Here is a 27,592-nt window from a genome sequence, read left to right on the forward strand (position 1 = left end):
GCAATAATCTTCTGGCACTCGTCGCGCGACTGGGCTCTACCTACCTTTGTCTCCGATGGTCCATTTTCAGACGGCTCAAAAACATCTGTCATAGAAGATTTATAACTCTCTTCAAGTTGGTAAAGTCCTCGTCAAGAAATAGTCAATTCTGACTTAAATTGTAAATCATTTTACAATAGGACAGCAAAGCGCCTTATAACAACCATAAACAATTTCTAATTTTATTGCCCCTTTGTCGTACAGTGCCGACTCAAGGAAGGGCAAGCATCAGGTATATTTAGCAACTCATACTTAGAGAAAGTCTACCTAAAGCATTTGTTCAAGGAATTTTGTCTTCAGTTGTCGTTTGATTTTCGTACACTGCGAATAGAAATATTTTGAATTCCCACAATAAAAAGAGTGTATTTTTCAACTTATAACCTGTGTTTAAATATGTGGCGTCCTTTTGGAGAGAACTACGAGAAGGAGGAGATGGTCGACGTTGAAACAATTTTTGATAATAACGAGGGAAATGAAAGTAAAAACATATAGATAAGGGTGTATATTTTAATGCCAAACTATAACAGCGGTACCTGTAATTTTTACAGCAGGACTGAAAAAGAAACATAGGAAGCATTACTCTAACGATGCTAAAGAAATTATAAGAAATGTCTACAAACATTTATTAGAATCGGGATGTAAAGCTGTCGGTAAAAAAACAGCCCGATTAACGGGAATCAACGAAATCACCGTTTCAAAAATTTGGAACAGAAACCCGGAAAATTTGGAAAGGAAAAAAAAGGGAATTAAAAGATAGCAATTACTCTGCAGCTGAATTGGATGCAATTAGGGATATCATATATCAAGTAATTCGGAGATTATTATTTAAAAATACATAATACATACATAATAAGAAAGTGAGTGTGAAAACACAGCAAAACGCAATATTTACCTGATGTTTGTCCTTCCTTGAGTCGGCATTGCACAACAAAGGGGCAATAAAATTAGAGGGTATAATGGAATAATTTATGGTAGTTATAAGATGGTTGGCTGTGGTATTGTAAAATGATTTACAATTTAAGTCAAAATTGACTATTTCTTGAGGAGGACTTTAATAAAAGTGACCCCAAAATTGTAAAAGAAATTATCGACCAGAGTCCATAAAAACACTATATTTCTGGTTCCACTTTACAATCCGCCGATCCGATAAATTTTGGCCCGGCCTATGGTCAGATTTGATTGCTGATGTGGTTTATGAAAAGCTACAGTGGATTGGCACATGTGCGTGGAATTTCCAGCAGTGAGCTAGCACAGTGGACCGTAAAAATGGGGTTCATAATAAACATACTTGTTTAAGCCAGAACATGTACCCGCCGGAGCTCAAATTAAAGCGCGCCAATGAATGAGAGGAAAATAATTCTTGGTCGATCAAAATCAAGACCACTTGTCAACTGTTCCATGAACCCGTTCCAAACCAGCATACTTGGGGTGTTCGATAATTTTCCATACAGAACAAGTCTGGCGCTCAGGGCAGTATTTCTCCACCAACTTCACAGACTCTCTTCAAGTTGTTAACCACACATACTAAATTACGTTAAAATAACTTTCGAGGTTTTCGGTTACTTTACACTTTTTAGAGAAGCATTGGACCTGCAGCTGCCCGTCAGATCTCAATTTAAAGCTAAATAAATACACTTCAAGTTCATTGCCCATGACTTTTCTCATGGGGCGAGTATTTTTGACAATATTTAATAAAATAAGAGACGTAAACAAAAAAATTTCACTTCGTGGAAAAAATACCCAATTTTTAAAAAGCTCTATCTCGGAAACTGCTGCATCCACAAAGTTTGCTTGGGCCTCAAATTGTAGCGAATTTAATCTAGTTTAAAAAAGATAACTTCAACTTTTTCTGTGAGACTCATACTCGTATCTTAGGAGATATTGAGCAAAAACTGAAAATAGTGCAAAAATTTTCCTGTTCTTTGGCTACCACGCAGCGCGCACAAGTCTTTCGAAGTTGCAAATTTGGTGTTTTACTCTTGGCTGAGATCCAAACAACATATTAAAAAATCAGAACTACATGACCTTTTGCAAGGTCGGACCCTTTTTTATGTTTATATTGTAACGGTCCGAATAGGTTCGATAAATTAAGAATTTTAATTTTAAAATAATTTCAACGAAATATTTTAAATACCGTTCATTTGCGACGGAAATGCTGGTCAGTTGTAAAATTTATTGAAGCCGTGTCGGCTCCACATTCCTCAAGTGAAATCTGCCAACCTTTCTTTGAAAATGCAGGTACACGTCCGGTCCGAACACAACACAAAGATAACAGTTTTATGGGAAAAGAAACATTGCAAAATTTACTCGTTCGACAATTTGGGGAGTCCAGTTAAAATCAGGAGATAATTGAATTAATGAATTTGATGTTAGCAGGTTTCAAATTGAGAGAACAACAAAATTAATGTTCATTAGGTTAATTTACCTTTTTTAGCATTCTCAAATTTGTGGCATATTTGTAATTAAAGGGCGAGAATTGCAAATTAAAAACAGAGCGCTTTATCGTAGAAAATAACTAGAATCGTTTGCACTTTTAGTTAGAAAAGTAACAAAGCAAAGTAGAAAGGGAGTCGGTAGAAAACACAGAGGACCGGGTAACGGTAAAGCCAGGTAGTCGTAGAAATCAGACGTGTGAGTGAGAGAGAGAGAGAATGAAATTTACGAAGTAATTATTAATTAGAACGGTTTTGGGGAATCAAACCAATGTAGAACTATTTTTAGAAGTAGCAGAACAACGGAACTTAGTTGCATTGTTGCTGATTTTTATTATTGTATAGAGTCGGTAATTCAGTGTTCCTGTTAATTCGGTTTGTCCCATTTTTAGATTGTGTTTGTTTCTTGATGCTGATTTTTATTATTGTATAGAGTCAGTAATTTAGTGTTCTTTTTCAGGCTTCTAATTCAAGAACAAATTTGTACATTCGGTCTGGTCCTAACAAAAGTCTAAATTTAAACATTTAAAATAATGGTGGAAAAACGGAAACTGTAATTTCAAAAGTTCTAGAGATTTCGAAAAGGCGTCGCGATCGGCGTAAAGTAGAACCGAGCTGATTGGTCACTTTGGTCAAGTAGGGGTTGCGAAAGGGGGGTGCGCCAGAAATGATAAAACCGATTGCGGGACGGGAAACAAGGCTTTTTTGATTCACTCGGGGTTTGATCTCCAAAGTAGCCGGAGGTACGTTCAGTGCTTCCAGCAGCCATTTTGTGACCACGTTCTTTACATTCACAAGGTAAATTATTTCTCTAATTTTTGTACATTATTTGTAGCCGCGATTTAATTAGCCAAACAGCATTTAGTTCTTTATCGTTCTAAAGTAAAGATTATATTATTTTCTTTGAGCTTTTGATGACCACGTGACTCTTTAGAATCTTGAATTAAATTCCTTATAGCGAAGTATGTGATCTTCTTGCCTTTACCGATTGGGGAAACGTGCTCTTGTCAAGGGGAACCATTATGCAATTATTATAAAACATTTCCATTCATTATTTATGTCTTGGATTCTCGAGTTCGGGAAGCTACCGCCAGTGTCCGTCGCACTCAATTAGCTGTGGTCCGGCATAAGTGCACAAACCGCCATGTCACCCGTAAACGGGACAGTGACCAAACTAGGCCAGCTGACACGTGAAGAGAGGTACCCTTTGGCCCTGTTAGAACCTTTTTTCCCTTGTATTTTCGACCACCGGAGTAGACCGGGGTGATCTATGAGATTCCAGGGCATCGCGTCGGGTTCAATTTAATTGGGGAAACAATTCAAATCTAAATCGGATCACATAGTTCGCATCTCAAACTTGCATAATGCGGTTCGCGCCATAAACTCGTATATTTGCCCAGCTTAGTCATTTATTCATGAGTCAGATCTCAATTCGTGGGCCGCGAGTCAAATTTCATTTGGTCAAATTTCCACCAACTTCTGTTATTAAATTCATTTATTTATTTCTATAACTTGTTGGGACCAAACAACACCACACTCGATTATTTGTTAAATAAAATTTAAGTGAAGTGTGCTCAATCGTTTTAATTCTATTTGGAAAAACCTTCCGAAGGTACGGCCTCTCGTTAGAACCTAATTAAACAAAATGAAAAATAAACACAACGTAGGATCCATAAATATTTCTTTTCTCATTATTTTTGTTTCGTATTTTTCCGCAAAATTTCACCCGAGGGAGTGCGGCAACCAACAATACACCAAATGAGGAAAAAAAAAACATCGAGGAGAAGTCAAGGAAGTCGAAAGGTTACAATATTGACTGGACTATAAGGTTTATAGAAAGATAACTATAACAGGTGGCTAAAAAATGATCAGCGGCGGCGAACTGGCCCAGAGGCGAAACGGCTGCGGCGAAACGTCATAGACCCCTGCTTACAATCGAAGCAAATTTCCAAGAGTGATTGTTAATAACTTCATGAGGGGAGGGTTAATAGTAAATTGGTACTAAAGTTTCTTACTTCTATTTCATCATGTGATGTAAATATTATAACCCACTTTTAATACACCCTGTATATTTAAACTTCATATATGGCACAAAGGCATACATTAAATATTTAATATTGTTTACAAATCTGAAAACAAATTGGGGATTGAGATTTAAAATAAATGGCACAAAAGCTTAATTCAGTATCAGGTATCACTGTATCACTCCCAAGACCACTAATAATTATCAACCCAGCCCTCACTGGCGTGCATTTAGGTAGCGGCTCTCTATGCGGACAGGACTGCTATTCTAGACAAGCACTCCAGCGCCGAATTCGTCACGTGGAACAACAACAACGGGCAGTTGACACTTTGGAGAAAGGATCCAGATTCTGGAGAATAGATGTGAACGCTGCCAAGAACAGCGTGCTCCTGTTCATCAAGAGATTGACCTCTCAACGAGGGACTGCACAACTAGCAGATGATGTTTGGAAATGCCATCACATGGAAGACCGAAACCAAAATGTACTTGGGAGTCGTCCTGGACCGAGGGCTGACTTTAAAGACACTGTTTTCACCTCGTAAACAACCAGAAAAATAGAAAACTGAAAGTAGTTTTCAATGAAACTACAATTAAGCATAATTATTCCCCGACATATCTAGGAGTAACTTTGGATTCATCTTTAACCTTCAAACTACACATCGAAAAGTTACGACAAAAACTGAAAACGAGAAACAACATTATACATAAACTCGCAGGCACAAGTTGGGGAGCGAATGCACACACTTTACGCTCACAGGACTAGCTCTAGTGTATTCTACGGCAGAATATTGTTGCCCTGTCTGGAAGAACAGTGCACACGTGAACAAAATAGATTCTCAATAATAACGGGTACTTTAAAATTTACTCCAACACCATGGCTACATGTCTTAGCGCACATTATTCCGTATGACATTAGAAGAAATTACGTCACAAAACGAATTTGGGATAAATTTCAAAATTCACCGAACATGTACTCCATAACACAAGACATGGCAAATTTACCACCGTTTAGATTAAAATCGTGTAAACCACTTTGGAAAGAAGAATTTCTCATGCAACCATTTTCCAAATCTGACTATTGGAAAGCAGCCTGGCAAGAAGTAGATATTTTCAATAAAAATCTAATTGAGGATCCTACAAAACAAATTCCGGGATTTCACCTACCCAGGAAAATCTGGTGTAAATTAAATCGTTTTAGAACCGGCCATGGCAAATGCAATAACATGCTGTTTCACTGGAACATTAGTGAAAACCCTTCTTCTGAATGCGGTGCAGAAAAAGAAACCATCCAACACATTGTGGAAGAATGTCCCCTTACTAAATTCCAGCAAGGTTTCTCCAAACTATATCTACTTACTGAAGACGCCCTAAATTGGCTACACCAAATTAAAAACATATAATTTACCATAATTATTTTGTGAATTTCGAATTTTAATTGTATTTTTCTTCATACGAATATATAATTATATAAAGACACACATCAATCACATCATAAATCTCGATATCTGCAAATAGGCCTATATGCGAGATAGGCGAATACCCAATCAGTAGTATCCTTACTGCTCAGTACTTACCACCATCGTTACGAACCCGCCGGGCGCGGTATGCCTCGGGGAACGAACGGGCCGGAAGCCGGGAATGATGGGAAAGCCTGAGTCGCTCACTAGGGGAACGAACGGACCGTGCAGCTGGGTTCGGCGGGAGTCCGGGTACAGCCACCTGGAGGGAACACAGACTCCGGCGCTGATCCGAAGAATGCGGTTGGCGCAGTTGGGTCCGCGCTGATTTTCTACTCCGGTACGAAGAAAGAGCGGGATTTTTCCGCCACCGGGAGCCGTTTGTCCTCAGTAACTTCGTTACAATTGTTTTTTGCCATGGGTGGAAGAAACAGAGTAGCTCACGAACTTGATAAACGTTTTGGATGCAGCTTCCTGGATACACGAGAAAGGTGAAACCAAATCTTATTTCCACATACAGTCGCTAGTAATAAATTTTGGTCGTTAATGTCATTTCAAAATTTGGTTAGATTGTCACAAATTAAAAAAAAATTCCCGGTCTGATTATGCCCATGTCAACAAAGTGTAAAAAAAATGAGAAAAAAATGACAATGAATATCATAGAACATAATGATAGGTTAGGATATTTACGACGGTTTTACAATGGAGCATTTGCGTCAAAGAATGACATTGAGGACTAAAATTTATTGCTCACTGCAATACATACAATTTGGAAATTTTAATGCTTGACCTTTACCATAAAGAGAAATAAATAAATAAATAATCGTATACTTTCTGGCTAAGGCCAAGTGCAAGATGTTTTCAGGTCGCGCAGGCGCCTCTAACATGACCTAACGACCACTACTAAGTAGTAGCCGGGATCGACTAATAATAATTAATAGTTATGGAAATATCGAGGACAAACGATTTTATGTTTCCATTTTGCGTTTGACAAATTGTGAAAAAACAGAAATTGTGTGGCAACAGTATAACTTTGGACTCGAGAATACTGTAATGTGACATAAATATATCGGCAATAGTTACATACTCGAAAATTTTTTCTGGTATGGTATCACAACCAGACTGATTTGTTTGAACACTCGTTACTTGAAATTGAAAATTAACAAATTCCACAGTACAGGGTGCCCAATTTATCTCTTCCCGCCTTACGGTTTAGCAATAGGCAACACATAATACATTGCATAGATATCTTGGTGGAATTATTTATTTTTTAAAATAAGAAACATAGTTAGCCAAAGTAAAACATTTAATATGCCACAAAGTGACATAACGCATAACCTAATAGTTTAAATAGAGTTCCTCTATTTCTAAATTTTTGAAGTATTTGATGACTGATGTCATCCATGACGGTAATATTCAATGCAACCTTTTGAAAATTTTCAAAAACATTTTTTTTTAAACATAGCAATCTCCGAAAAGTAAATTGTGTTGCCTATTTTGTAGTTTTAAGGCGGGAACCGATAAAATGGGCACAGTGTATTGTGATAGTAATATTATTTTACTAAGAGTTGGCGCTACAACTTTCATTGCAATACAAAAAAAGAAAATTCCCTAACAGTATATTGTAAATTGAGAATCGATGAATTATATATTAAACATTTACTTCCCAAAGGTATGTGAGAGAAACGTCAAAGTAAACATTTCTCAAAACTCTATGAAAAAAATAACATCCTGAGTTATAGTTAATTGGTTTTGTCTAGTAAAAACGATGTACGCTTTCAAACTTCTCTATGAGGTATTCTAGAGTTCTTCTAGAAGTAGATGGAGCAAACTGCATCCCGTCAGGTAGCACAACCGTAAAAAATCACATTATAAAGAGGGGTTTCCGACACTGATTTGCGCCAGAACATAAAAACCGATTCAGTAACGTGCAACAACCTCATTCATATTAATGAAAATTTTACGTCCACTTTTTTGCACAAAAATTAAACAAGTAGATTTTGACAATCCACCAACTTTTTCTGAGAAGTCTTAAAGTAAGCGCCCAACATCATATGACACACTTTAGCTAACAAACATCCGTTAGAAATCTGTCTTATTGTCGTCCTTAAGTCTTGGAGACAGTTTGATGGTAACAATAAATATTATTTAAGTAACAACAGAAGCTTGTTGGATGTCCAGATGTCAAGCAGGACTGATGGGCTTGGGAGTTTGTTATAAATGATTGTAGTCGAATCAGGCCATGTTATGACAATTTTGCCGCTTTCACGTGAACTGTCAATTTTTGTCGCTGTCACTGGCATTTTTTAGGTGAAAAGTGCGGTGGAGGATTTTATTTTTTTTTTTAAATTAACGATTGAATCCAAAAATATTGAGTTGTTTTGCACCCATTTAAAAGCCATTTGATACGATGACAGTTTTGGTATAAAATTTAACACCAAAAATAATATTAAATATTTCGGTGCGTAGCATACAGTTAAATTTGATATTAAAAATGTTAACAAAAATGTCGAAAACTTCATTTTTTTTAAATGGCAACTACCATTTCTGACATTGTATTTGACATTGTATTTCTTGAATAAAATATTCTTTTTTTTGTTCAAGGAATTGTTTTATGGGAGTTGAATATTTATTCAAAAATCGCATTGCAATAAACAGTAGATAACAACCACGGTAGAGAATAATATAAGGTAAAACGACGAAGCGCCAAGCAGTGACTCTCGAGTGGTAGACGATCATGTTAGAAAGAGACGGAGAAGGTAGTGCTGCAGCGGCTCACTAATTTCGGCGTGTAAATTAATATAAAAACCCAGACAAGGATTAGAGAGTTCTTGACTAGGTTTGCTGGTAGTACCATAACGCTAAACGACTATAAACCAATAAGATGACTTAAAATAGTGATGTATCTAGGCAATAAACCTTTTAACGTTTAACGTAAATACAGCAAACGTATTTCAAAAAGACTGTACTAACTAATGGTACCTCGCATATTAATTATTCACTGTTATTGAATCTCTTATTTCAGTTTTCTTTTGCATCAGTTTTTGGGAGTAAAGGTTAGGGAATAAAATCAAATGAAAATGAGATCATGAAAGTATTAAATATTTATTGCGCTTGAAGTCTTTTTTTTATGAATTTTTTTTTGTATTTTTGAAATCAGTTTTGTAATATTATTTTTTGCATAATTATCGCAATGAAAATAGCACTTTTCTAAACAAAAAATCGTAATGAAAGTTGCACTTCTTTAAACGAAAAATCGTAATAAAATCATTTTTTTCCATCTCCTTGGAGATGATTGGCAAAGCATACCTACTTATTTTTTAATTTTTCATAAATCCTTTTAGGCCAAATTTCTCAACTTACAACGATTTGCAAAAAAATAGTGTGTATAACACGTTATGAAAGTCTCTTCTTTTTCACTCATTTGCTTGATTAAACTGCAAATTCAGTAAAGAAGTATGACTTTCATAACTAGTACAAATAACTATTTATTCTCATCACAAGAAAATAATAAACAAATTTTGACATAATTTCTTGTTGCATTTGACAGGAAAATTCAAGTGCATACAATATTTTTAGAGAAAATCAACAGAGACAACGTACATATTTTTAAATATTTTTAAAAAAAGATTGAAAATTGCTAAAGGTGGGTGATTTAGACCACCTCGGGTTCTGTTGGTAAGAGCGCTAAAATGTATCTCTTTTATTTGGCATCTTGCGATTCTTGCGACATGTATCACAGTTACTGTTTTTATAACTTTTTTTACAAATGAATTCGGTCAGATAATAGATTATACAATCTACGGTGTCTTAATCAAGACTATGAAAAATCATATCATTATCAAATTCTTCATTTTCCTTATTCGTATCAGTTTTACCAATAAGCAAATCTATTTTTCCCGAATTTTCTCTCGTTGATTTTTTGATTTGACTTTTCTTCGTATCGGAATCTAATACATACTGAACAGTTACCGAACTGTGGTGGGTTTAATAAATTATAAGTTGACAACATTCTGTACAACTGTACAAAATTTGTAAACGTCGGATGATCGTTGGCCCCTCCAGTCTGAGGTACAAGTGCCTCTAAAATAAATGTTAAATCGGAAATACTTTTTGAAAAGTTAAACAAAATATATACCAGTAATGGTTCTAAAAAAGAAATGCGCAATTTCTCTGTGTGTACAATACCCATCAGATAAGCGATTTTTTTTTTAGTTATGTATTTAAATAAAGCAAGTAGTTTTCTAGCTAACATTAGTACATTCCTTAGATTACCTCGATAGGATCCTGATTAAACTTATTGCTTAGTACGTAATGAAATCCACAACTTAATAAACATTGACTTAATTGAATAGTAGATAAAATTGTAACGCGCAAACCTTCTGTGGTACTTTTTGTTAGAAACTGATTTTTAGTAATTTGTCCATCTACGACCATTTTTTCCCATTTGCCTAAGTAATTCAATATCTGGAAATATTCTCATTTATTCGACAAAATGCTTCATTATACTTAGGAACTTACTATTAACTCTGATAGCTTCTGCAGGGTGACGGCGCCGGCGGTTTAAAGCATCGAATAAATCATTTATTTTTTTGTAAATAATATTGTTACATCTCAATGTTTTAAATAATCATCCTTACCCTTATAATATTTTAATCCATCCGCTACTGCATTACTAAATATCTAGACAACCCTTCAGATTTTTTTATGCACTTTATTGTAACCTTACCTGTGTAGCTAATTTGACTCGTATTTTATGTAAACTAGATGGTTTTAAATGCATACCCGTTATTTTACGGCAAATTTGTAAATAGTCAGGCAAAAAATGCAAAAAATAATAGCAGTCCTTCGTATACGTGCATTGGGACTGAGCACTACCTTTTCCATCCTTTATATTGATCTCTCACTCGCACATGTCTAGCGTTCGAGGGACACAATCTCAGCGCTGGACACGCTTCGTCGTCTTACCTATATTATTCTCTACCGTGATAACAACCAAATAATAAAAAATAAGCAAATTAACAAAAAAAAAATTAATCCAAAGCTCAATGTGTGAACCATTTTCATTGGGCAGTCAACAATGTTGTTCTTGTTGTTGTTATTGTTATCTACTACATATTTATTGTAATGCGATTTTTGAATAAATATTCAAATAAAACAATTCCTTGATAAAAAATAGACATACATAATGTTGATAAAAGTGGCCTTAAAATTTAATTTTATATTTACATCTAGTCCAGAAATGGTAGTTGCTATTTAAAAAAAAACAGAATATGTCGTAAAGACGCACGATAGAACTGAAACTTTTGTATTACAGGGAAACATTGTAATTATTCATCAATCACTTTTAAATAGTATGTTCACAACAAAATTGTATATTTTAATAAAGAAAATAAATTATAAACAACGATAACACTGAACAATATCGAAATGCGTAACTCATTGTTCATTTTTAAGCCTCCAAATTAAAGAGAGGACATTATCGATAAATGCTGTGAGTGTGACAAAGACAGAAGTATACACAATTTTAAGGGATGTTTGTATCGTGTCAAACAGATTAACTTACATTTAAGTGAGATGGAAATATTGGCGCAACCGTTGTGCGAGACACTGCTCCCACTCGACCCGATAGTGTTTATCCCCACCACTTTTCGTCACACAAAAAGGTTGCCGATCAGAATTTCAAGACCCTCCCATAAAAAGTTTCACTTCAAAAATGAAGTTTTCGACATTCTGAACTCAAAATTTAAGGCAGAATCCAAATATGAGATCAAAATGGGGCATTTCTATTTAAAAAAATAAAGATGCGTAGATTTCCGGTCCTTCCGGAAATGTAGCCATTTTGAAAATATTTTATTTGAACTTGGAGCAGTCGATTATAGTCGGCTACTAATTTTCCTATTAATACTATTTTGGGAAATCAGAAAGTTTCTAACGAACGGGCTACGTAAAACACCTGTATATGGCTACTCCTGCAGCACAATGAACAATGAAAATTTGGAAGTGACAAGTGACGCACAGTTGACTGTCTCTCGCTCGCTCTGCTAAACTCGACTCCCGAGATTTCAGCTTGCTGCCAACGATTTTAGCGTGTCGCAAGAAACTAATTCACTGCCCGGAGATAAAATGTATTTGGTGCACCTAAAGAAGTTTTCATTTCAAAAAAATATTATTTTTTGTTCGACACTGTCAGAAGTTGAGAATTTTCTCCTGTGTGAACGGATTTTGATAAATTTGACAACTTGTCAAAACGAAACGTCAAGCTAATTTTAAAGATTTTTAGCGATTTGGAGCCTTTAAGGGGCTCGTCGAACAAAAAAACGTTGTATTCAACTCGTTCTTGTGTAATTTGGGCTTTTTTGGCACTCGTGGACCTTTAAAACTCTCGTTTGACTCGAGTTTTAAACTGGTCCACTCATGCCAAAAAAAGCCAAAATTACATACGAACGCGTTATAGTAATTTACGTTATAAGTCCGGTAGTCGTGTCTTGGAATTCAGACGACCTGACGAACGCTATTCTGTCTGCAACTTCCGTCCACGTGTCCTTTTGGTGGAGGATTCGTGATGATATGGGAAGACAAATCTTTATGGGGCCATACAGCGTTGGTACCATACCTGGGGCTCGATTAGCAGTAGCTGTAGTATTGCCGTTATAACTTTTTATCTGCTCCGCCCACATAAATTGACCAATGAGAATCAAAGCCAGATTCAATCTGTATTATTTTTCATCACATTTGCCACGTAAATAAGTTAAGGTTAGAATTTTGTTGTCAAGTCCACAATTATTGTTTTAGTTTTTAAAAAACAAATGTTATTAATTAAGATAATTAAATGTCAAAATTTTTTTCTGTGTAAATCAGATCGTCTTAACAACCTATTTGATTGGTAATTAAGAAAATGTAATGGGAGGGGTAGATAAAATGTTACGTTGTCCTTAGTATAGATATGTTATCGACATTTTAGAATTGCATCTTACTCGAAATTTCCGCGTAGACACACGGTATGTATTGAAGAAACATGTACTCAAGAATAGTTATTTACATAATTAGTGGGATAAAAGCAATATTACAGGACTCGAGTGTGAAGATTGCAAATGACGAGGGCGTTAGCCCGAGTTCATCTGTAACACACGAATTTCCTGTAATATGCTTTAGCCCACGTGTTATGTACAACATTTTATCTACGGCTGCGAATTATTAATAAAAAAAAACATTTTTGGCAAAAACGTCAAATTTGACATTTACAAAAATATATTTTGATAATTGTTAAATGTCCGTTTCAATCGTTTTAATTCAAAATCAAAGCAACAAGATTGAAACAATTTGCTCAATACCAGGAGAACTAGCTAATTCTGTTTGTAAACAACGCGTTGTCTTTAATTTTTCATAATTGAAAGCCGGGTCGTTTACGTCTTATCGCGGCTCTCGGAAGTGAAGAAGTAACTTCGAAAAATGTACATTGGCGTCAAGTGAGAAAAGTACCAGAACCTGGAACGGAAACGTGTGTGATCTTGTTTCGAGGACCACCTGGAGTGCAAGAGACGAGCTTCTCTGGAGGTGTCACTGCAGTTTGCGTCGTTTTTCCAGTATGGCGGGAATTACAAAGTGGTCTCTTGTGCGAGAAACCCAAAAGAGAATGGTAGATGATATCATTAAAAGTGGGAGTGGGTCTTTTTGTGCCAACCCCAGAGATTGAAGACCGAAACGAAGTCCATGCCGGCAACTGGACGAACAAAATGCAAGAACTGTGTTATGTATTTACAATAAGTACCTAGCTTTTCTTTTGTATTGTTGTCTTTCAATAAATTTTGTCTGTTAGCTTCTAAATAAGAATGCGTTACGTAATGAAACCAGTGCGGTAATGAACTACATTACGCAACTCAAATGACTATAAATGAATGTGGTTATAAAGTATTATCCAAGCAGCCGTAGATAAACATAATTACAAGGTTAATCCTTTATGCATTGTTCGCTTTTTCAGTAATTTTAGTAAATAAATGCGCAAATTCAAATGTTAAAGTCTTATCTTTAAAAAGTAGGTAATTAAATGCAAAACCCAGTTATGAATACCTACGTCATAATAACAACAAAAGCGTTCGACTAAAAATGTTTACTATCAGTTCGGAAAGTAAATTTAAACATTATATATTATATTTACGTTTTGAAATGGAAAGTGCAGACCGAATAAAATTGTCCAGGGAAAAATTAAAAGTACACCCAAAAAAGAAAGCATGTTTTCTATCGGATTTTTTCTTTTGGTAAAACTTGCCGTTTTTATTTCAATAATACAACGATTATTTTAGCTGGCAACTACCGCTATTCGTAAAAGGATGGAAAAAGGAACTCACAGAAGATGATCTTTATAAAACACTCAAAAATCACGAATCCAGTCGTTTGGGTGATAAATTAGAGAGTCTCTGGTTAGAAGAAGAAAATTTTCGCAAAAATCCATCTTTGGGAAGAGCTCTTACAAAACTCTTTGGTTTAGAATTTCTCCTCCACGGACTTTACTATTTTCCAATGGAAATGGTCACAACGTATGTATGATTTCTTTCGTGTATCAATAACTTACCTACTTCAAATTATAGATTTTTACTCCCTATTTGCATCAAAAAATTACTAGATTATTACACTCCCAACCAAAAAGAAGTGACTCTACGACAAGCATACATTTTTGCTTCCGTCCTGGTCTTATTATCATTCATTCGTGTATTGTTCAACCAGTGGTTTATGTTTCAACTTTTCGTGTTTGGAATGAAAGTTCGAATTGCTTGTTCAGCACTCATATACAGACGCTGTTTAAAATTGAATAAAAGCAGTTTAGAGAAAACTACAGCGGGACAACTGGTCAATTTGCTGTCGAATGATGTCAACAGATTTGATAACGCATTCATATTTCTGCATTTTCTGTGGATTTGTCCTGTTGAGTTAATTGTTGGAATTTATTACATGGACGTCACACTGGGGCACACTGCCATAGCGGGTGTTGCAGTTTTAATAATTTCACTTATTTTTCAAGGTTAATGATTTAAATATTTGATAAACAAAAAATAAGTATTTACATTTTAGTCTATTTGTCAAAGAAAATTCCTGATATCAGAATGCAAGTCGCTGTGAAGACAGATGACAGGATTCGATTGATGAGTGACATAACATCTGGTATTCAAACCGTCAAAATGTACACGTGGGAAGAATCATTTGCAAATTTAGTGAAACAAGCTAGAAGGTACACTTCCATTCAATAAAAAGTGGCACATCTAATTAAATTTTAACTTAAAAAAAATCATAAAGATAAGAATACAGTTGTAAAAATTAAGCGACACTGGGAACTTGACGATAACGTTTTCTGTTAGCGCTATGTAATGTTTTAACGTTAAAACATTAGTAAAATATTACTGAAATTGAGTGTAGCACTTGTATCATTTTTTATTGAATAGAATTGTACATGAAAAATTTAATTTACAAGCAATGAAATTTGTTTTTAGGTTGGAAAGTGAACACATAGCAGTTGCTAATCAGCTTCGTGTAACTAACCATATCTACAAAGTTTATATCACAAAATGTTGTGTGTATCTATCGGTACTAGCCACAGCTTTGACTGGAAAACTTTTAACGTCGCAGTACGTCTTCGCTTTAACTAATCTCTACGAAAGCTTGAAATTTTCGGTAAATATTTCTTTATCAGAGGTAGCCTTCACATTTCCGGAAACTCTAGTTTCAATTCAAAGAATTAAAACGTTTTTGTTAAACACCCATGAATATCAGAATAATTGGGCTATTGACAAATCAGATAAAACTGAGAATGCCTGTATTGCAATATTCCATCAAACTTTAAAACAAAAAAATCCTGGAATTTATATAAAGGAACTTAGCATTAAGTGGAACCAGTCCTTAACAACATATGCTTTGAACAACATAAATTTTAATGCTTCGCTGGGAGAGTTAGTGAGTGTGATTGGTAAGGCTGGGAGTGGCAAATCAACGTTACTTCAAGCGATTTTAAAAGAACTCGACCCTATGAAAGGTACTAGAGAAGTTCAAGGAAGAATTTCGTATGCATCTCAAGAACCGTGGATTTTTTCAGCGAGCATTAGACAAAATATTTTATTTGGACAAGATTTTGACTTGGAAAAATATCAACGAGTTCTTAAAATGTGTGCTTTAGAGCACGATATTTACCTTTGGCCTTGTGGGGATCAAACTCTTGTCGGTGAACGAGGTGTGATGTTAAGTGGTGGACAAAAAGCACGAATTAGCCTCGCGAGGACTGTTTATAGAGATGCTGATATTTATCTCTTGGACGATCCTTTATCAGCTGTTGATGCTAATGTTGCCCAACAAATATTTGACAAATGTATTGTAGATCATTTAAGAAACAAGTGTGTGGTGCTGGTTACGCATCAGATCCAGTATCTTCGAAATGTAGACAGAATTTATGTTCTGGAATCAGGGATGATTGTTAATTGCGGAAAATACGAAGACTTGGTGGGTTTAGAGAAGTACTTCACAGAAAACAATGGCGAAACATTTGCTGAAACTGTAGACAGTACAGTTTTAAAAGATTACGATTTGCCGCCCGAGACCAAAGAACATCGAAGTTCAGGAACCACTGATACAAAAATCTATGGAGCTTATTGTTCAGCCGCTGGTCACTGGTTATTCACGTGTCTAGTGGTCCTCCTGTTTATTTTAGCTCAGTTATGGGGAAGTTTTTTAGACTGTTTTGTGACATTTTGGATTAATTTAGAACAAGGAGTTATAAATTTGAGTTCTGAGCTTTCACAAGTTTTTACCACAAATAATTGTCTATATATCTATACAGGGTTTTTATTATGTTTCATATTGACAAGTCACGTATCTTCATTACTATATGCTAAGTACTGCAGGAATGTGTCAAAGAATTTACATAATAACATGTTAATTACCATTCTACATACTACTATGAATTTCTTTAATCATCACTCCAGTGGTCGAATTCTTAATCGATTTTCAAAAGATATGGGATGCATAGATGAAGAACTTCCTGTGACTTTGATGAATTCCATGACAGCATTCCTAACAATTTTGTCGACACTTGTAATTGTTGTAGTTACAAATTATTGGATGATTATACCGACCGTTTTACTTTTGGTGATTTCCGCATATTTTTGTATTATATTTCAACCAACAAGTAGGAATCTTAAACGAACAGAAGGAATTAGTACGTAGGTACCCATAATGTGATTTTCACTGAAGTAAGTAATTTAATTTTAGCCAGAAGTTCAGTTTTTGCACACATATCAGCTACGATTCAAGGACTAACTACCATCCGAGCTCTTAACGCTGAAAAAATCTTGATACGAGAATTTGACAATCACCAAGATTATCACACTTCTGCTTTCCATTTGTATCTAGCAATGTTCTCGAGTTTTGGATTTTGGGCAGATGTTATGGGTGTTTTATACAATGGTTTAGTAATTTTCGGTTTCTTTTTGATCAAATCCGGTATGTTCATAAAATTTTATGAAAAAAATATTTTTCGATTTTTTTTAGAAATATTCGCGAGTTCTGTTGGTCTAGCTGTATGTCTGTCAAATGCATTATTATTAGTTTTGCAATATGCTATGAAAACATGGACTCAACTCAATGCGCAAATGACTGCTGTTGAACGAGTGGTTGAGTATTCGGAATTATCCTTGGAGCCAAATGATGGAGTTCAGACCCCTCCCGAATCGTGGCCAACATCAGGAAATATTTCATTTCACTCAGTTTCTCTCCGGTATTCCTCAAAGGATGCACCTGTCCTTAAGAACGTGTCCTTTAATATAAAGTCTAAAGAAAAAATTGGAATAATTGGTAGAACTGGTGCTGGAAAGACTTCTTTGATTTCGGTTCTCTTCCGTCTGTTTCATTTTGAAGGTTCTGTTGTAATAGACAACATCGACATCAAATCAATCCCTCTGACAGAGCTTAGATCGAAAATTGCGGTGATTCCTCAAGACCCTCTTTTGTTTTTGGGGAGTCTACGCAAAAATTTAGATCCTTTTGGCCAATACGATGACCTACAGCTATGGACTGCCTTAGATGAATTTGAGCTGAAAGAAGTGATCTCTAACTTACCTTCAGGCTTGGACAGTATGGTTTCTGAAAGAGGCTCAAATTTTAGTGTAGGGCAAAGGCAGTTGTTGTGTTTAGTGCGAGCAATGCTTAAAGAGAGCAAGATAATTGTCTTAGACGAGGCAACAGCAAATGTGGATTTAGAAACTGACGAGTTGATTCAGTCCTCAATTAGGAAAAGGTTTAAGAACTGTACTGTTTTAACAATTGCACACCGACTGAATACAGTTATTGATTCGGACAAAATCTTGGTAATGGATGAAGGATTAGTTGTCGAATTTGGTCCTCCACATCAGCTATTACAAAATCGCGAAGGATTCTTTTACAGATACGTTAAAAAGGGCGGTGTGCAAGTATTGACTGACTTGGCAAACACAGTGGAAAATGTGAGTGATTTCGTTTTTTAATAGAGGTTTTGTTTGATTTTATCTTATTTCAGTCAGAAGATGATGGTACTTAGTAAGATGTAAAGAATTTAATTTTAGAGTTTTAGTGTTTCCAATTGTCAGATTTGTTTTGCATTTTATACATACATTTACATACAGTAAAATATCATAGTTGTTCCGCTTGCACTTTGCAATATTTTACAATAAAAATTGAAAAATTCACCAGAAATTATTTTTAATTTGTACTTCTATTTCGTTTTTTGTTTGAACAATATGTGTTTGAAATAGTATATTACAAAGTGATGAAAGTGTCTGATTTGTCAACGAGCAATACATGATATACTCTCGAGCGCCAGCGAGTGAGGATAGTATTGCGAGTTAAAAAATCGCACTTTGATCACGAATTATGTATACTATTTTTTCGAACATCGCTTATGAAAATGACAATAAGTCTCTATTTTAAATTTCTTTATAATTATTTTACTCCCCTATTTTTTGAATCTTCCGGATTTGGAGTTTCAATTAATGCAAATAACAGTGTTTTAAATTTTTATATTAATAAGTTGGTAGTAGATTGTTAAATACATTTTCCTCACTAGTGAGTTTACTTTCTCCATTTTCCTCACTAATGATGCAAACGCCTATTTTGCTCACTAAATTGAGTGATGAAAGTATCATTTTCATAAGCGATGTTGGAAAAACAATTTTTCTTAATTAAAATTTTGGTGAAATATTTGTCACCGTTTCACTCAATAATTTTCATTTTAGTTAATAATACAACGTACTCGTAGCCTCTTAATTGTCTTCTACACAAATTTTAATATCCAAAAACGTCTTTTATATGGGAACGAATTCCAATCCAAAGCAAATAGAAGTGCCATTAGGACACTCTTAACGGCTAGTGAAAAGTACTTTCTATATTTGCATTTAATACGGGGTGTTATGGAAGTCCACGTAATAAATTTAATCACCAGTACGACTCGTTAAAACAAACATTTTTTTTATTTACCATTTTTCCGGAAAATTTTCAAAACAGTGTTAAAATTAAATATGCTTTGAATCCTAAAATTCATACCCGCTCATGTGTTTACACATCCATTGATAACGAAGCACGAAAAAATAATTATTCGATTAAAATCCTCGATTGAAAAACAGTAACAACTGTTAGTATCTATTAAGGCGGCCTTACACCAAGGCAACAATTGGCAACATGTTGCCGGCAACATTTTTTAGTAATGACCGGCAACATTACTAAAAAATGTTGCAGGCAACATGTTGCCAATTGTTGCCTCGGTGTAAGGCCGCCTTTAGAACAGCGATCGTTCTTACTTCAAAAAAACTGGTAAAGGTTTTACCACACAAAAACATGTCTTCGCACTAACATTTCCGGCTTTTCACGTATGTTTCCGGCCGTTTGCATCACACAGACAGTTAATTCTTAAATGGTATTAACTGGATCATTCAGCACATTTTGAAGAAAATCCAACTACGCTGCACCATTCAAGCGTGGAGGTAAATTATTGGGCTCAATTAAACAATTTCGATTTCGTCCGTTGTTAATGATCGAACAAGAAAATTTGGTACTGAAACGTTTCGACTTCTTTGACTTATCCTCGATGAAACTTTCCTGCCTCATTTGGTCTATTGCTGGTTGCCGCTTTCCTCGGAGGATATTTTTGCAGAAAAATACGAATCAAAAATAATGAGAAAAGAAATGTCCTACGTTGTGTTTTATTTTTCATTTTGTTTAATTATGTTCTAACGAGACGCCGTACCTTCGGAAGGTTTTTCAAAAATAGAATTAAAATGATTGAGCACACTTCACTTAAATTTTATTTCACAAATAATCTAGTGTGGTGGTGTTTGGTCCCAAAAAACAGTGTGAATAAATCAGTGAATTTAATAAAGACGTTGGTGGACATTTGACTCAACGAGATTTGGCTTACGTCTCGTGAATTTAGATATGACTCATCATGAATAAATGACTAAGGTCCGGTTTCTGGAAACATTTTATTTGGCCAGTTAGTTAACTCTCCAATAAATACAAAAATCATGTAATATGATTGGTCACTTTCTAGCGTTTTTATAGCAACGCTTGATTTAACCGGCCGTTAAGTTATCGGACCGTTCCAGAAACTGGGCCTAAGCTGGACAGATACAGAAGTTTATGGCGCGAACAGCATTATAAAAGTTTGAAATGCGAACTATGTGATCCGATTTAGGTTTGACTTGTTTCCCCAACTAAAATGAACCCGATGCGATAGTTCTGGAAACCTGCAGTCAAAGCCCGGTCTACTCCGGTGATTGAAAATAAAAGGGAAAACGGTTCTAACAGACTTATAGGGTACCTCTCTTCACGTGTCAGCTGGCCTAGTTTGGTCACTGTCCCGTTCACGGATGACGTGGCTGTTTGTGCACTTACGCCGGACCACAGATAACTGAGTGCGACGGACACTGGCGGTAGCTTCCCCGACGGCGAAGGCTCATGCTTGAATCATGCAAAACCGTCAATAACGGCCGGCGGCATGAAATAGTTATTTTACATGTCATCTTTTTGACATTTAACGTTTCGCGCCAATTTCGGCGCCTGCAAAGTAGCGCCAAACGACGAACGCCGAAAACTGGCAAATGAACAGGCCGGAGAGAGCCAAGAGTCTCGACTATTTAGAAGGTCGTGGTTTTGTCAATTCAATTCAATTCAATAATATTGTAAAGTAAAAAACAAATTCTCAAATATGTCAATTCAATTCAATTCAATAAGATTGTAAAGTAAAAAATAAATTCTCAAATATGTAATAATTAGAAGCAATATTCAAACCGTACACAAGGTAATCTGTCGAGTCTACTACCACTGCTTCAAAAACAGACAAACCATTATTAGCCGTCAACAATAATAATAATAATAATAATAATAATAAATCGTAAAATTACATTGTGCCCGACGCCCTGCAGGTGGTGTGTCGCACCACTTCATGAAAATCGACCCGCACCACTAGAATTGCCTAAATCTGTCCGAACACTGGTAATAACTAATAACCAAATTAAGTTAACTGGAAAAACAAATCACAAATAATAACATATGGGATTGTGCAGAGATGCCGCCAATGCTTAGCGCAAAAGGGAGCGCAGTTTGAGCATAGACGATAGTAGCGTTGTTTTTTTTTTACTCTTTTTTTTTGATATTTTTGGCTTGTAAGTGTATACTTGTGATACATTGTTGTTTTCAGAATAAAAATCTCTATCAGAAAAAAAAATGTGTTCGAATTTGAAAAAAAAAATTTTTGACAGCTTAGCCTTGAAGCCCTTGAAGTTATACGTGAATTTACTAGGCCCTTTTGTAGCCTATTCACAACCATTTAATTTGACCTATAAATAATAAAAAATCCTCCGATAAATAAGGGAGTTAAGGACTCGTCTTCATTTTTCGGGACACCTGTATAAGAGGCGACTATGGAAACAAAATGTCTGAAAACTTCAGGCGTGACTTGATAAACCGTCACTTGACAAGTGTAATATTTCTTTTACGGTTTTACTAGGCTATTATTTAAAAAATAGTTTTCAAGAGAATGCAAAATATTAATGACAGAATCCTATCCTAGACTTGGTTTATCATATAATCGTACAATTTTATTTGTACAGGGTTATTCACACAAGAATACGAGCCTAACATGCAAGCCAAATAACATTTCACAGGCATTACATTCACGGTGGCTGTGAAATAGACTCGCAACATAGGTTTCATGTTAGGCTCGTACTCTTGTGAGAATAAGTCTGTATATGATTTACAGGGTGTGTGAGAATTAGACCGACAAACTTTCAGGGCTAATTCTGTGACCAAAAATAAGCATAAAACTCTTAATACATATGGGGTAAAAAACGCTTAGTTTGCAAGATAATGAACAAAAAACATAAAAAATATTATGATCTGAATCCCTTGGCTTTTATAGGGTCATCTGTGCATTGAACAGCGGGGGCGAAATTTTGACAATTTTTGTAAATTATTCATAGCTACTTTTTATTTTTGTACGTTTCATCAATAAATTCTACCCGATTGCTTTTGTTGCTTTTTAGTCGATTATCTCACACACTAAGCGTTTTTGACCCCATATGTATAATGTATTTATGTATAATTTTCGGCAAAAATTAGTTTGATTTTTCTGAATTCTCTTCATCATCGATGTTAGTTTGACTGAAGTTATACCACACGTTTTCAGAACTGCATCGACGGATTGCGACTCAATTGAATACGTCTTATTTGTTTTATGGAGATACGTTTTAAATTGGCAGCTACCATCTGGTCACTCCGAGAGCAGCATATTGCCCTCAACGGCGAATGAGGAAAAATTCTTACGGTAATATTTGAAAATCTTATCGCGTGTATGCTGCTGAGGTTTAGTGCCGTTCTGACTGTTAGATGAAAATCACCTGAGTGTTTATTATTAAAAACTTAAATGCTAAAATATTTTTTTTGCGCGATTGAACTCTATTTGCTTGATTATCACATCTGTTTCCAAGACAGTATGTTGTGTTTACTAGTTACTAACGATAAACTCTACAGTAAAGTATTTTGGCGCTCTAAAACGGTAAGTAAATTTATTCATAATTCATATTCATAATACACTGCGCCGCAAAATTATCGCATAAACTAAAAATGAACCCTAGTTTTTTGTAGGTATTTTACTTCTTCTGCGATTTCCTTATGCTGAATCTCTTATTTTATCGTATTTCTTTTGTTTAGTAGCAAAAATCGCCATGTTGATAACTTCTAAAGTTGTTTATTATGAAAAAAATTTGTATTAGTGTTATTGGTCAATTTCGTAAAGCATTTTGATTGTGGATTTGAGAGACGGTTAGTAAGAAGTTTTGGTTCCTTCAGTCATAAATTTCGAAAATGAATCCCTACGAACGTTTAAGTTGACATACAACAGCCGATCAATGTGCACAAATTGTTGTACTAGACGAATACGGTATTAATCAACAAGATATTGCAAATGGTCTTGATCTGCACCAGTCAACGGTATCTAGAGTTTTGCGTCGTTTCCACGAGACAGGAGAATACTCTAGAAGACCTGGACAAGGACGCAGACGAACAACAACAGCTCAACGGGATCGTTTTCTGCTTTTACAGTCGTTGAGACACAGGACTCTGACTGCTCCAGCTTTGCAAGTTATGACTTTAGGAAGATATCAATTCCAAATTAGTGCAAATACTGTTAGAAGAAGACTTGCTGAACACGATTTAAGGCCCAGGATACCAGCAAGGGGCCCACAGTTAACTGCGGCTCACCGAAGAGTACGATTGCTGTTTACCCAAAATCACGTTGATTGGGAATTGGATCAATGGAGATTAGTAATGTTCTCTGCCGAGTCCAGATTTTGCCTGGATCAAAGTGACAGACGTGTCCGGGTGAACCGATGCTCAGGAGAGCCATATGCTCAATGTAACATTATCCCGAAAGTCAATTTTGGAAGAGGTTCCGTTATGGTTTGAGCAGGTGTCACTTTCGACGCTCGCACAGAGTTGGTGGTGCTAGAAAGAGGAAACCAAAATGCGGCGACGTACATTACCAATATTCTGGAACCTCATATTGTCCCATTCCGACCATTTATTGGGATGACTTTATTTTTATGCATGATAATGGTCGACCGCACGTTGCGGGAATAGTGCAGCATTATTTCCGTGAGGTCGAAATTGGGCAAATGCAATGGCCAGCAAAGAGTTCAGATCTAAACCTCATCGAGTAATTGTGGGATCCTACAGATAAAAGAGTTAGAAGGTTACCAAATCCACCAACAACTCTTTATCAGCTGTCTTTGGGTCTAACTCAAGTTTGAGAAGAAATTAAGCAAAGAGTTATACAAAACCTCATTTTAAGCATGAGACAATGTTGTGCAGCTGTAATAAAGGCACGGTGTGCCAACACGCACTATTAAATGTTAAATTTCTTTGTTTTCTCCAAAGTTGAATTTTTTTATTTTTTTGTTTTCTTGATTTCTTTGTTGTGTTCTGATTATTGTAGCGTTTACTTTTATAAATCTACTTCTTTAATACTTTACAGTTCGAAATGTTGTAACTGGAAATAAATTTGGCTCAAAAACACGAGTTTTGAAATTATGCGTTAATTTTGCGGCGCAGTTTAATAATAATAATTTAAGTGATAATATAATTTCAGATATTGTTGAGCCAAATATACCTGACACTATAGCAAATATAAAACAAAAGTCTTTACATGGGAGATATTTTAAAGAGCTAGAACAGCCAGAAATTAATATTCAGGCTTCTCATGCATGGCTTAAGAAATCAAATATTCACCCTGAGACTGAGGGTTTTATATTTGCAATACAAGATCGTGTTATAAATACAAGAAATTATAAAAAACACATATGCGGTTTACAATCAATCATTGATAAATGTAGGATTTGCGGAACTGAAGGGGAAACCATTGAACACATCATTTCTTCTTGCACCGTTTTGGCTCAAAGCGAATATAATAAACGTCATGATATATTCGCAAAAATTATACACATGAATTTAGCAGTTAAATTCAATTTATTAAAGGATACACAACCACATTACATTTATAAACCAGAAAGTTGTTTAGAAAATGACAATTACAAATTATATTTTGATCGCACAGTTTTAACTGACATTCACATTCAGCATAACAGACCAGACATTATTATTTTAAATAAACAACAAAAGCAAGCATATCTTTTAGATATAGCTGTTCCAAATTCACACAATATAACACAGACATTTAATACAAAATAAATATTTAGAACTCTCCGTTGCTATGAGAAATCTCTGGTGTTTAGAAAAAATTTCGATTTTACCATTTATAATTTCAGCAACAGGAATAGTACCGCAATCTCTTTTTAAAAATTTAAAAATTTTGGACTTAGAGAACACATTGGTGGTTGAAATTCAAAAAGGTATATTATTATACTCATGTCATATCGTGAGGAAATTCCTTAACACTGACACAGAACATAAAACACAAAAAAGTCAAAATGTGGAGACGAGACGCCGGTAATTATGTTGATAAGCACTGCACTATTACTTGATAGTATTATCCGTAATAGTGTATGTACTCCGGCAAAATTGCCGTGCCGCCGGGTGGAGGTGGGATACGAAAAATAATTACTAGGTATAGATAATAATTTTTATGTTACAATTTATAACTCGTGAGCCTTTAAAACGCTCGTTTCACTCGCGTTTTAAACTGACCCACTCATGCCAAAAAAGGCCCAATTTACACACAAACTCGTTAAATAAACTACTATTTTCACTTTTCACATTAGACGTGAAGCCAAAAATGAATAGGGAATTTTTCCATTTTGGAATTTTTTATAAATACAGTTTAAAATTTGTAATGAAATATGTTAGAAATATGTATCTATACACATTAAATGTAACGTTTCAAGTACTTGTAACGTTTTAAATTTATCTACAGTTTAAGAATACCTGGGAGGACTGGGGTAATTATTTTGCTTTTCAAGAAAAATTGTGGAATTCCCTATTCATTTTTGCTTAGTTTATAACTGTTCCGTCAGCTAGTACCTGTCCAGGTACAGATATAAATTTGACCCCTTTAGTACATACCGTTGCGGAGAAAGTCCTATAAAGGACGGCGCACGAACTGGCACTACCCAATTTCTTGGCATCCAAAACGGCACTAAAACAGGTAGTGTAACGGTCCGAATAGGTTCGATAAATTAAGAATTTTAATTTTAAAATAATTTCAAGGAAATATTTTAAATACCGTTCATTTGCGACGGAAATGCTGGTCAGTTGTAAATTTTATTGTTGCTTTGTTCACAAGAGTGGCACCACACTCCTCAAGTGAAATCTGCCAACCTTTCTTTGAAAATGCAGGTACGCGTCCGGGGCAAAACATAGTCCAAGGGGAACAAGTGTTCAGGGGAAAAGAAGCGTTGCAATAAATTTACTGTAATTACATGTTCGACAATTTGGGTGGGCCAGTTAAAATCAGGGGATAATTGAATTAATGAATTTGATGTTACCAGGTTTCAAATTGAGAGAACAACAAAATTAATGTTCATTAGGTTAATTTACTTTTTTTAGCATTCTCAAATTTGTGGCATATTTGTAATTAAAGGGCGAGAATTGCAAATTAAAAACAGAGCGCTTTATCGTAGAAAAGAACTAGAATCGTTTGCACTTTTAGTTAGAAAAGTAGAAAACACAGAGGACCGGGTAACGGTAAAGCCAGGTAGTCGTAGAAATCAGAGGTGTGAGTGAGAGAGAGAGAATGAAATTTACGAAGTAATTATTAATTAGAACGGTTTTGGGGAATCAAACCAATGTAGAACAATTTTTGAAGTAGCAGAACAACGGAACTTAGTTGTATGAAATGGCACTTGCGTAACAGCGTTTCAAGCCCAATTTAGGTTTCAAAATAAGGTTAATTTGTTCCATTTTAATTATGTTTGTTTCATTTTAATTATGTTTGTTTCATTTTAATTATGTTTGTTGCATTTTAATTATGTTTGTTTCATTTAAATTCTGTTTAATTCTTGGTGCTGATTTTTATTATTGTATAGAGTCGGTAATTCAGTGTTCCTGTTTAATTCTATTTGTTCCATTTTTAATTGTGTTTGTTTCTTGATGTTGAGGTTTATTATTGTATAGAGTCAGTAATCTAGTGTTCTTTTTCAGAGTTCTAATTCAACAACAAATTATGTACATTCGGTCTGGTCCTAACAAAAGTCTAAATTTAAACATTTAAATTAATGGTGGAAAACGGAAACTGTAATTTCAAAAGTTCTAGAGATATCGAAAGGGTGTCGCGGTCGGCGTAAAGTAGAACCGAGCTGATTGGTTACTTTGGTCAAGTAGGGGTTGCGAAAGTGGGGTGCGCCAGAAATGATAAAACCGATTGCGGGACGGGAAACAAGGCTTTTTTGATTTACTCGGGGTTTGATCTCCAAAGTAGCCGGAGGTACGTTCAGTACTTCCAGCAGCCATTTTGTGACCACGTTCTTTACATTCACAAGGTAAATTATTTCTCTAATTCTTGTACATTATTTGTAGTCGCGATTTAATTAGTCAAACAGCATTTAGTTCTTTATCGTTCTAAAGTAAAGATTATATTATTTTCTTTGAGCTTTTGATGACCATGTGACTCTTTAGAATCT

At 35.2% G+C, this 27,592-nt stretch overlaps 1 long non-coding RNA gene across 2 annotated transcripts; it reads left to right on the forward strand.

The window, feature by feature from the left end:
• The first annotated feature begins 14,044 nt into the window (after positions 1-14,044).
• LOC138129152 (uncharacterized) lies at positions 14,045-18,662 on the forward strand. Of its 2 annotated transcripts, XR_011159119.1 has the most exons (9): positions 14,045-14,209; positions 14,255-14,488; positions 14,540-14,970; positions 15,021-15,177; positions 15,437-15,975; positions 16,036-17,151; positions 17,205-17,435; positions 17,484-18,433; positions 18,487-18,662. It is a non-coding gene; the product is annotated as an uncharacterized lncRNA (long non-coding RNA). The 2 variants fall into 2 exon arrangements; XR_011159118.1 differs by having other exon boundaries at positions 15,437-17,151.
• Positions 18,663-27,592: the final 8,930 nt, after the last annotated feature.

This window comes from Tenebrio molitor, chromosome 4 (assembly GCF_963966145.1).
Source record: "Tenebrio molitor chromosome 4, icTenMoli1.1, whole genome shotgun sequence".
Lineage (NCBI taxonomy): Eukaryota > Metazoa > Arthropoda > Insecta > Coleoptera > Tenebrionidae > Tenebrio > Tenebrio molitor.